We start from the raw sequence: 12,710 nt of genomic DNA, 5'->3' as shown, positions 1-12,710 counted from the left end.
TTCTTAGGTTGCTTACATTGATTATTGTAATGTCCTTTCTCACCATAGTTATAGCAAACAATATCTTTTCTTGATCTTGACTTGTTTCTACTCATGCGTGAACTGCTTCTATACTTTGATCTTTCTCTATTCTCTGAGATAAGTGCATGTGAATCATTCTGAGATGTTACTGAATTATTTCTTCTCAACTCCTCATTCAACAAACTACTTGTTACTTGACTCATGGTGATAACACTATGTAGCATGAAACTTTAGATAGTGTTGTCTTTCTGCCTATTTTGTCACCATTATCAGATCTTATGCATTTCAATTGTCTTTCTGTCTCCCTTTCAACCCTGGCATGAAACTCTTTGAAGATATTAATAACCTAATCTTTAATCTTCAAGGCATAGGCCCAAACTTTTTTGAAAAATTCATCTATAAAAGTGACAAAATAAAGTACACCACTTATACCAGGAATGTTAACAAATCCACCAAGAGTTTTTATCCTCAAAGGACCACATACATTTGTATAAACACAATCTAAGGCATGCATTTTTCTAAACATAGCAGGAATAGCAAATGAAACCCTGTGTTGTTTACCAGCCAAACAATCAATACAAGGGTTCAAATGTGTACCTCTAAGGTCTGACAATACCTCTCTCTTAGAAAGAGCTTGTAGCCTCGTCTTGCTCATGTGTCCTAGTCGCTTATACCACAACTCCATGCTGAAATCTTTCTTTATAGCATTTAACTACTCACCATAAGCTTTGGCCTGTAACTTGTATAAGGTATAACATTTCTTTCCACTAGCCACAATAAGAGAACCCTTACTGAGCTTCCATTACCCTTTGTGAAATCTACTATCATAGTCTTCATCATTTAGCGTTCCAATTGAAATTAAATTCAGCCTCACGTCAACCACATGCCTCACATCCTTAAGCACAAACTTGTAGTCAAGGTTAGTCTTTATGTGGATATCACCCATGCCAATGATGTCTACCGTGCCATAGTTGCCCGTCTTGACAACACCAAAATTTTTAAACCTATAGGTAGCAAAAAACTCTCTCCATGGTGTAGCATGATAAGAAGCACTTGTGTCAATCACCCACTCAAGATCCTAACATATAAGAAAAAATATTATTAGGAGATAAAATCAAATAATCACCATTCTGCACTATAGCTGTGATATTATCTTTTGACTCTGTAGACTCCACTTCTTTTCTCTTTTTCTTACTCTTCTTAGGTTGCTTACATTGATTCTTGTAATATCCTTTCTCACCATAGTTATAGCAAACAATATCTTTTCTTGATCTTGACTTGCTTCTACCCATGCGTGAACTGCTTCTATACTTTGATCTTTCTCTGTTCTCTGAGATAAGTGCCTATGAATCATTCTGAGATGTTACTGAATTATTTCTTCTCAACTCCTCATTCAACAAACTACTTGTTACTTGACTCATGGTGACAACACTATCTAGCGCAAAATTACTGAGAGAAACCACTAGTGTCTCCCAACTTTCTAGCAATGAACTGAGAAGTAACAATGCTTGCAACTTATCATCAAGAGACATTTTCATAGAGGATAACTAGTTAGTGATACTCTGCATTTCATTCAAATGCTCAGCAATAGAAGCACCCTCTCTATATTTTAGGTTCATAAGTTTTCTAATCAGAAAAGCTTTGTTACCAACTGTTTTTTTTTTTTCATAGAGACTTTCCAACTTTTTCCAAAGAAAATATGCAGAAATTTCAGTAGAAACATAGTGAAAGACACTATCATCAAGCCATTATCGAATAAATCTAATTGTTTTTCGATTTAACCTCTAGCACTATCATTTGTCATAGTTGTGGGTTTTGCACTATCCACCTGCAAAGACCCATACAAATCTTTGCAATACAAGATATCTTCCATTTTTTGTTTTCATATCATCCAATTATTTCCATTAAAACTAATCATATAAGAAACACTACTGGCCTCCATGTTCAAATACAAAAATTAAATCACCATAACCCTACTCTGATACCAGTTAATGAGATATAAAGAGAAATAAACTTTTATATGTCAACAAATACTAGGAGGCCATAAAACGCAACAGAATTAAATGAAATCACAATAAAATAGAACACTAAGATTTACGTGGAAAACCTCTCCAAAGTGAAGGGTAAAAACCACGGGACAAACTAGAGATAATCCACTATAAGAATAATGAATATACAAATCTCAATCTCTTGCATAACTGGGATACAAGGATCACGTCACTGTGCATAATATCTAAAACCTCCCCAAGTAATCACAGCAAGAGTCTACTTTAGATTTGATCTAACTTGAGATAAGAACACTACTAGATGATTAAGAATAGTCTCCTTGCGTTGTCCTTGTTTTCTTCCCTTTCTTTCTCTTTATTTTTCTGCCTTTTTCTTCTCCTCTTTGAATCAAGATGTTGCTTCAAAGATCCTGCCTTATTGCTGCCCTTTTTCTGCCTTAAAAACGTAGCCCCCACACCCCCTAACTTTTGATCTAGGGTTAGGTCAAGGGGGGTGGGCTGTGGGCTAATAAAGCTCACCTTGGGCTGAACATATGGGCTATCAACCCAACATCAATAATGTTCCGGTGGACTCCCGGCAAGCTCCTGGACTTTACGACGATCTTCTTGGCGAGTTCCAACAAGCTTCTTTGGTAAGCTCCTGGACTTCTCAGTTGATTCCGGTAGAACTTCCGACGAACGTTCGGACTTCCGTCAAACTCTCAAACTCCCAATGAGATCTCGATCTTGACTCCGACACAAACCCTGCTTTATGTCTTACTACTATCGTAGTTAATCCTGAATACTTTTCTCAACATATAGATTAGATCAAACAATTTATAATTGACTTCGTCATCAAAATCCGATATTCAATAATTTCTCTCTTTTTGATGATGATAATTAATTGATGATAGAGTTAACCTCAACTCCCCCTATCTATATGTCATACTAGAGAAAAGACATTCTTGAATTCAAGGCCTTTGAATTCAAGAAACAAACCAGTAAGATAAGTTCATTAAACTTATTAACATGTACATCATGATTCTTATCATGATCTAATATCCTCAAATGATGTCAAGGCATGACATCCATTTTCAAGTATGATATTTCAAATATGAAAGATGACAAAGATAGCAATTCATCATTCTATGGCAAGATATTAATTGTAAAATAGCAAGTTAAGCTCTAGATATCTTATCATAATTAAGGAAATTTATCAAGCAAACATTTCAAGTATATATAATGAAATACATTACATGCATTTGTCATCAATTTATCATATTTTGGTATTATTTCTCTCCCTTTGTCATCAACAAAAATGAGAATGATTCAACAATGCAAGTATGGTAAAAATTCATGCCACATTTCAATTTGTATTTGACGATACTATTCATATTATTCAAAAGTTCTCACATTCAACATTTAAAAAGATAGCTTCCATTAACTTCTCCCCTTTTTTATCATCAAAACTTTGCATGTAGAAGGAAAGTAAGGAAGAAATCTATAAAGAACCAACTTTGTGAAATAATTTGAATCAAGTCAAAAATGATAACAGAGTTTCATTAAATCATGCTTCAATTTTCATAAGGATCAAGATATTCATGTGAAATCAACTCCTCACTCTTGCAAGTGTTCATCTCAAAAAAATAAAAATTCTTCCTTCATTAAGAAAGAGTTCGTATGAAAGAATCATCATATGAAGGATAAAAGAAATTTCATAAATAAACCTTCATAATGAGAGGAGCATCACATCAAATCCATTTCTCATTAAAAATTCACAAGAGATAAATCTGTGAGAGATGCATTTGTCAATGAAATCTATGGAGTGATTGAGTGTATCAAAAATCATTAAGTGATGGAGCAAGGGTATCAAGTAAACTTGATACCAAGGATGATAAAAACGAAATAAGTTCATGAAAGCTCCATTTATGAGATACAAAAAGATAGTCCGGAAAAAATATACATCAAATTCATGCATTTGGGCAAATTAACATTCTTAACTCTCTTCTAATAAAATCATATTGTTCTTCACTTAAAGGTTTTGTAAAGATATCGGCTAATTAATGTTTCATATCAATAAACTCTAAGATTACATCATGATTAACATCATCTCAAATAAAGTGATGCCTAATATCAATATGTTTAGTTCTAGAGTATTGAATGAGATTTTTTGTTAAACATATTGCACTTGTGTTATCACATTTTATGGGAATATTTTTAAAATGAATCTTATAATCCTCTAAAGTGTTTTTCATTCCCACAACTTGTGCACAACATTCACTAGTTGCAATGTACTCAACTTCGGTTGTAGATAGTGCAACCGAGTTTTGTTTCTTAGAAGACCAAGAAACAAGTGCATGTCCTAAAAATTGACATGTTTCGGATATGCTTTTTCTATCTAATCTACATCCAATAAAATCTGCATCAGCATATGCAATTAGTTCAAAGTTCTCAGATTTTGGATACCATAATCCTAGATTTGTGGTACCTTTAAGATATCTAAGAATTCTCTTAACTACTTTAAGATGAGATATCTTAGGATTAGATTGAAACCTAGCACAAAGACCTACACTAAACATGATATCCAATCTAGTTGCGGTGGGATATAGTAAACTTCCTATCATACCCCTATAAGCTTTTTTATCAAAGCTTTCTCCACTTTTATCAATATCTAACTTAGTGGAGGTACTCATGGGAGTATTGATAGCCTTTGAGCTATCCATATTAAACCTTTTTAGCAAATCTAAAGCATATTTTGTTTGACTAAGAAAAATATCACTACTTAGTTATTTGATTTGTAAGCCTAAAAAGAAAGTTAATTCCCCAATCAAACTCATTTCAAATTCAAGACTCATACTTTTAGCAAATGATTCACTAAGAGATTCATTCGTGGAACTGAAAATAATATCATCAACATAAATTTCAATAATAAGAAAATTATTTTTAAAATTTTTGATAAACAATGTAGTATCGTCCTTGCCTTTAGAGAAATTATTATGAATTAGAAATGAGCTAAGTCTCGCATACCAAGCCCTTGGAACTTGTTTCAATCCATAAAGAGCTTTAGTCAATTTAAACACATGATTAGGGAAATTATCATTCTCAAATCCGAGCGGTTGTTCAACATAAGCATTTTCGGAAATACAGCCATTAAGAAAAGTACTTTTAATATCCATTTGAAATAATTTAAAATTATTACTACTAGCATAGGCAAGGAACATCCTTATGGCTTCTAATCAAGCCACAAGAGTGAAGGTTTCTTCATAATCAATACATTCTTCTTGGTTGAAACCTTTGGCTACTAATCTATTCTTGTTTCTAACCACAATACCTTATTCATCTTGCTTATTTCTAAAGACTCATTTAGTACTAATAACTAAATGGTCATTTGGCCTAGGAACAAGCTTCCATACCTCATTTCTTTCAAATTAATTTAACTCATCTTGCATTACGATGACCCATGAATCATCTTTTAAGGCCTTGTTAATGCATTTAGGTTCAATTTGGGAGAGAAAAGTGGTGTTTGCATAAAAATTCTTAAGAGAGGAACGAGTTTGAACCCCTTTAGATGTGTCTCCTATGATTAGCTCCTTAGGATGAGTATCTACATACTTCCAATCCTTGGGTAAGGATGTTTCGGAAGTAGATGCATCCAAGTTGCTAGATGGAGAAAGGGTTTCATTTAAATTCAAGGCATCAAAATTAACATCATCATCAAAATCATTTTTCTTAACTTTAGAAACTTCATTAAAAATAACATGAATAGATTCTTCTATAATCAAAGTTCTTTTATTAAAGATACGAAATACTTTAGAAATAGAAGAATAGTCAAGAAAAATTCCTTCATCGGATTTAGCATCAAATTTTCCTAAGGCATCTTTTTTATTCAAGATAAAACACTTATACTCAAAAACTTTAAAATATGAAACATTGGGTTTTTTGTTGTTCCACAACTCATAAGGAGTTTTGGTGAGTAAGGGTCTTACTAGAACTCTATTCATGACATAGCATGCCGTGTTTATGGCTTCAGCCCAAAAATATTTGGGTAGACTATGTTCATTTAACATGGTTCTTGCCATTTCTTGTAAATTTCTATTCTTTCTTTCTACTACTCCATTTTGTTGAGGATTTCTTGGAGTAGAGAAGTTATTATTGTATCCATTATATTCATAAAATTCTTAGAAATTATGGTTTTGAAATTCATCACCATGATCACTTCGAATTGACGAAATCATAAAACCTTTTCATTTTGAATAAGTTTACAAAACTTAGAGAAATACCTAAAGCATTCACTTTTGTGTGTCAAAAAAGAAGTCCATGTGTATCTACTATAATCATCCACGATGACAAATGTGTATTTGCTATCTCCTGGGCTTGATGTAGAAATTGGTCCAAACAAGTCCATATGGATCAATTGCAAAGGTCTAGAGGTGCTTATTTGGTTCTTAAGTTTGAAGCTACCTTTTATTTGTTTCCCTTGTTGACATGCATCACACACATTATCTTTGACGAACTTATATGAGGAATTCCTCTTACAAGTTCTTTAGATGAAATTTGAGAGATTAGTTTTATGCTAGCATGACCTAATCTCCTATGCCAAAGCCAAGCATCGTCATTTAAAACCAAAAAATATATTTCATTACAAAGATCATTAATGTCAACAGTGTATACATTATTTTGGTTTAGAGCAATCATAGATGTGTTTTTATATGGTTTTTCTATAATACAAGCATTAAAGGTGGTTGGATTTTGGTGAAAACTACTCATAAATCCGATTCTATTTCTTTTATGAACGTGGCCCTTATTGGCAAGAATCATGTTCAAAGACTTGCTACCAACCTTAAAATTTTCTAAGGTTTCTTTGAATAGCGAGTTTTCCTTTCTAAGTGTTTTTGCTTCATAATATTTCATACATGGAGCGAAACTATCATTATGCTCAACTTTTAATCTATTATAATCACTAACAAGAGAATCATGTTCCTTTTTTAACAATTTATATTTTTTACTAATTGATTTACATTCATCGAAAAGCATTTAATAGTTTATCAAATGATAAATTTGCATCAATTGAACTTATTACCTCATCTCTAATGGTCATTAGTGCATAGTGAGCAACTTGCTCGGTGTTGGTTGGCTCCTCTTCTTCGGATGCACTTGAGTCATCCCATGTTGCTTTGAGAGCCTTCTTCTTTGATGTCCTCTTCTTAGCTTGGGGACATTCGCTCTTATAGTGTCCTGGCTTCTTGCATTCATAGCATATTACTTGATCTTTCTTGGGTTCAAATTTATTTTTAATGTCATTTTTAAATTTATTCCTTCTTAAATTTTTTTAAATTTCCTTACTAAAAGTACCAAGTCTTCATCAAGGTCCTCATCACTTGAGTTTTCTTTTAAGTAGTCTTCTTGGGTTCTTAGTGTCATATCCTTCCTGTTCTTTGGAAGGGTGTCTTCAAGCTCTTCATGAGCTTTACAAGTCATCTCATATGTCATTAGTGACCTAATTAGTTCTTCGAGAGAAAAATTATTTAAATTTTTGACCTCTTAAATGGCTGTAACTTTAGGGTCCCAACTCTTTGGAAGGGATCTTAAAACTTTATTAATGAGTTCAAAAATCCGAGAAACCTTTACCAAGTCCTTTTAGACCATTGACAAAATCCGTAAATCAGATGTACATATCTCCAATGGTCTCACTCGGTTTCATCAAAAATAACTCATAAGTGTGCACTAAAAGATTAATTTTCGACTCCTTCACTCTACTAGTGCCTTCATGAGTCACTTCGAGTGTATGCCAAATATCAAAAGTCATTTTACAAATCGACACTCGATTAAACTTGTTTTTATCTAATGCACAAAACAAGGCATTCATAGCCTTGGTATTTAAAGTAAAAGTCTTCTTCTCCAACTCGTTGCAATCGTTCATCGGAAGAGAAGACTTTTGAAAACTATTTTCGACAATGTTCTAAAGCTCAAAATCCATTAAAATTAGGAAGATCCTAATTCTAGTCTTCCAATATGTGTAATCCATCCCATTGAACATAGGTGGACGTGTAATTGAATGACCCTCTTAGTTGCAGCAAATGCCATCTCTCTTGGGTTTTAAACCAAACGAGAGTGAACCTTGCTCTGATACCAATTGTTAGGATCAAGAGCGGCACTAAGAGGGGGGTGAATTAGTACAGCGAAAAACTTTCATGATTTCAAAAGTCTACGTTTCGATTAAAACCAATTCTAACAAAAATCATTTCGTAAGGAGTTTAACTTAAAAGCGTATGTGAGTGTAGAGAAGGCAGTAAGAAGGTAATGTAGCTTGCAATAATGAAACTTGCACAAATTGAAAAGCAAACCAGAATTTAGAGTGGTTCGGTCTTTGTAACCTACATCCACTTTTGAATTCCTTCTCCGTCAAGGTCACCGACGTTCACTAAAGGCCTTTCTTCAATAGGCAAAGACCAACCACCTCTTATAGCACTTTCTCCTTTTCATGGGTTTAGGAGAGAACCCTTACAAGTCTCACACCTCTCTTGAATGACCTCAAAACTTAGAAAGGGAGGAGGAGAACTCTAGCACTTGTTTACAACACTTTTACACTCTAACAACTCAAGATTATCTCAATGCTTTCATGCTTTTTTATACAGAAAAGGGTGGGGTTTTTATAGGCCTCAATGGCTTTAAAAATGGAGTCAAAAAGTGTCTAATCCCGGATTTCCGGGGTCCTGGCGGTACCACCGCCTAACACCTAACACTGGGCGGCACCAGCGCCCAGTTTGGGCAGCACCACCACCTGACAGGGGTAGTACCACCATTGGCAGCAATATCTGTCGGTGGTACCATCGCCTAGAAATCCTGGGGGGCACTGCTTTCCAAGCAGTGCCACTATCGGCCAGGAATTCAGGGGCTAAATTGGGTGCTCAATTCGGCCCAATTAGCCCGTAATTAAGTTAGTAGGATCACCTCCCAATCCTAACTTAATTTACGCTCTACCTATGATAACTAAGACATGATTATAGTGCTGCTTGTTCCGATGCATCAATTGCTCTTCCGGCGAGCTTCCGGCGTACTTTTGGCGAACATCCGACGAACTTTTGGCAATATTCCGGTGGACTCCCGGCAAGCTCCTAGACTTTACGATGATCTTCTTGGCGAGTTTCAATGAGCTTTTTTGGCAAGTTCCTGGACTTCTCGGTTGATTTTAGTAGAACTTCCGATGAACGTCCGGACTTCCGTCGAACTCTCGAACTCCCAATGAGATCTCGATCTTAACTCCGACACAAACCCTGCTTTATGTCTTACTGCTATTGTAGTTAATCCTGCACATTTTTCTCAACATATAGATTAGATCAAACAATTTACAATTGACTTCATCATCAAAATCTGAAATTCAACATTTCGAACTGACGTAATTTTATCTGCTGCACTAATTGACTTCCTCTTAGTGCTGACTCGATCCTAACAAATATGCTACCTCTCCGCTCGGCCAAAGAGGTGCAACGTCTTACAGGAAGGCTAGCCGCCCTCACTCGATTTTTGTTCCGATCAAGGGATAAATGTCTACCTTTCTTCCGAGCTCTAAGACGTCCCAAGGACTTTTGGTGGACTTTAGAATGCGAAGAAGCCTTTTAGAAGCTCAAGGAACATCTTGCCAAGCTACCCCAGCTCACCTCCACCATCCCGTGCGAACCCCTCAGCCTCTACCTCGTGGTGTCCAAGCATGCAGTTAGTTCCATCCTAGTTTGAGATAATGCAGGGACACAATGACCAATTTATTATGCCAGCCATGTCTTGAACAAACTCGAGGAGTGATACCATCCGATTGAGAAATTAGCATTGGCTCTGGTGTAGGAGGCTCGAAAGCTACACCCCTCCTTTCAAGCCCACATGATAAAGGTGGTAACTGATCAACCGCTACGCCATGTCTTGTCCAAGTTCAATGTATCAAGACGAATGCTCAAATGGTCGGTAGAGCTCGGAGAATTGACATTCAATACACCCCGAGGACTGCCATCAAAGTTCAATCAATCGTTGATTTTGTCTCGGAGCTGACCCGCCCCCCAAGACAATGCACGCAAAGATGTCGAACAAAGATGGACTCTATACATGGGTGGGTTGACTAACATAGAACGAGGTGGATCTAGGCTTATCTTAAAAGGGTCGGACAACCAACTGTTCGAACATGCGCTGTGCTTTGGATTTAAAGCTACCAACAATAAGGCTGAGTACGAAGCCCTCCTATTCGGGCTCCGGCTAGCCTTGGAACTACAAGTGACAAATATCAAAGTTTTCACTGACTTACAGCTAGTGGTTAGCCACGTCAGCAGAAACTATGAAGCTCAGGACACAACTATGACAAAATACCTAGTCGAGGCATGATGGCTCACTGACCGCTTCCAACACTTCACAATAACAAGAGTGCCTAGGGCTTAGAATGCATAAGCAGATGCGCTAGTAAACCTTGCCTCAGGATGAGGAATGGAAGAATTCCCATTGGAGGTCGAAAAGCTCCCCTTCCGGACCATCACGACCGAGGATGTCGCCGCAACCGAAGTCACTTCGAGCTAGATTGAAGAGATTCTCTACTACAAGAGGGATGGGACACTGCCAACCAATCGCACCACCTCCTGACGACTCAAACGCATGTAGACGTGGTACTACAAAATTAATAGCCAACTCTACCGAAGATCCTTCAGCCAACCCCTACTTCAATGCCTAGATCCCGAAGAAGCTCAAACAATTTTGGCTTAGGTCCATGAGGGGATCTGCTGGGAGCATATCGGTGGCTGAACTTTAGCCTTCAAAATCCTCTGACAAGGCTACTACTGGCCTACCATGCGATGGGACTCCATCGCCTATGTGCAACGATGTTTGCAATGTCAGAAGCATGCTCGGGTGCATCACCAGCCTATAGTGCCCCTGACTTCGACAGATTGTGCATGGCCTTTTATGCAATGGGGGGATGGACCTCCTCGGCCCTTTCTCTCTCGCTTCGGGACTACGAAGGTTTCTTATCGTCGAGGTAGATTATTTCACCAAATAGGTTGAAGCGGAGCCCTTAGCATCTATCACCGAAAGACAAGTTGAAAGCTTCATTTGGAAAAACAACATCACCCGGTTTGACATCCCAAGGGCCCTTATCACTGATAATGGAGCTCAATTCAACAATGCAAAATTCAAAGAGTTCTGCCAAAGTTACAAAAGTTAGCTAAGATTTAGCTCGGTAGTGCACCCCCAAACCAACGGCCACGCCGAAGTATCATCCGAGCAATACTAGAAGGGTTAAAAAGAAGGGTCATCGATGTGCATGGGACGTGGGATGACAAACTCCTGGGCATCTTGTAGGCGTCCTACACTACACCAAAGACCGCCATGGGAGAGTCACCCTTCAGTCTGACATTCGAGACTGAGGCGATACTCCCACCCAAGGTGGCCTTCCCAACCCCTCAAGTAAAATTTTGAAGAAGGTACGTCGGAAAATGGACTTCGAGCCAACCTTGAACTTATCAAGGAACGAAGACCGACGTGCACCTTCGAGCCTTAGTGTACAAAAGGGCCATAGCAAAACTCTACAACTGAAGTGTTGGGAAATCTAGAGTGACATCATATGTGTAGCAAACGAACAAAAAAATAAAACCCCAGAATTCCCACAAAAAAAAAGGTTTCATCATTATGCAAAAGTTGGTATACAAAAACCCGCGAAACCAAAAAACTGCACATAAGAGAATTACCTAGGGAGATCGTATATCCCTAAAAATCTATAGATCTGTGGAAGAGGATGAAGGAGGTCAACTATCCTTCTCTCTAGCGGTGATCCACATGACAAGGGCTGCGAAGATGCTCCTCAAATCACTACCCAAATCTCTTCCTCGTGTGCACCATGTAATCAAGAAGGGACTGCCTCATCTTGCTGTCCACACACCCTAAATAGGGGCTGTAGTGTGAGGAGGAGAGGGAGAGAGGAGAATAGGATGAGACAGCCAAAAAGAACCCCTAGCCTATGTGTCTTTGGTTCCCTCGTATTTATAGAGGCCCTTTGTAAACTTACATTTGATCACTTTATAAATTATCAAGTATATGGACATCACTTTATAAAAAACAATATCTCATGTCTAATCGGTACGAGACATCTCTTGAAATTTTTAATGTCAAATCTTTTGACAATGGTGTCTATGTACTTGGACTGAGATAAACCAAGAATCCTCTTGGATATATCTCTACAGATCTAAATGACCAAGATATAGGATGTTTCTCCTAAGTCCTTCGTGTAGAAGTGTATAGATAACCAAGCCTTTATTGTAGATAGCATTCCTACATTATTCTCAATGATCAAGATGTCATATACATATAATACCAAGAAGGTGATAGCTCTCTCACCTACATTCATATACACATAAGGCTCATCTTCGTTCTTAATGAAGTCATAAGATCTTATTGCCTCATCAAATTTTATGTTTCAACTTTGGGAAGCTTGCTTTAGTCCATAAATAGACCTAAGCAAACTACATACCTTATCTGGGCTATCCTTGGACACGAATCCCTCAGGCTTTATCATATACATCTCATCCTCGAGATTACCATTGAGGAACGTGATTTTCATTTTCATCTGTCAAATCTCATAATCATAGTGTGTTGAAATAGCCAATAGTATTTGGATGAATTTTAGCAAATGTGAGTCATATTTGTCAGAACTCCTTTTGGCTTAGCGAATTATTA

The sequence above is a fragment of the Musa acuminata genome, chromosome BXJ2-6 (genome assembly GCF_036884655.1).
Source record: "Musa acuminata AAA Group cultivar baxijiao chromosome BXJ2-6, Cavendish_Baxijiao_AAA, whole genome shotgun sequence".
NCBI lineage: Eukaryota > Viridiplantae > Streptophyta > Magnoliopsida > Zingiberales > Musaceae > Musa > Musa acuminata.
This window is presented reverse-complemented; position numbering follows the sequence as displayed.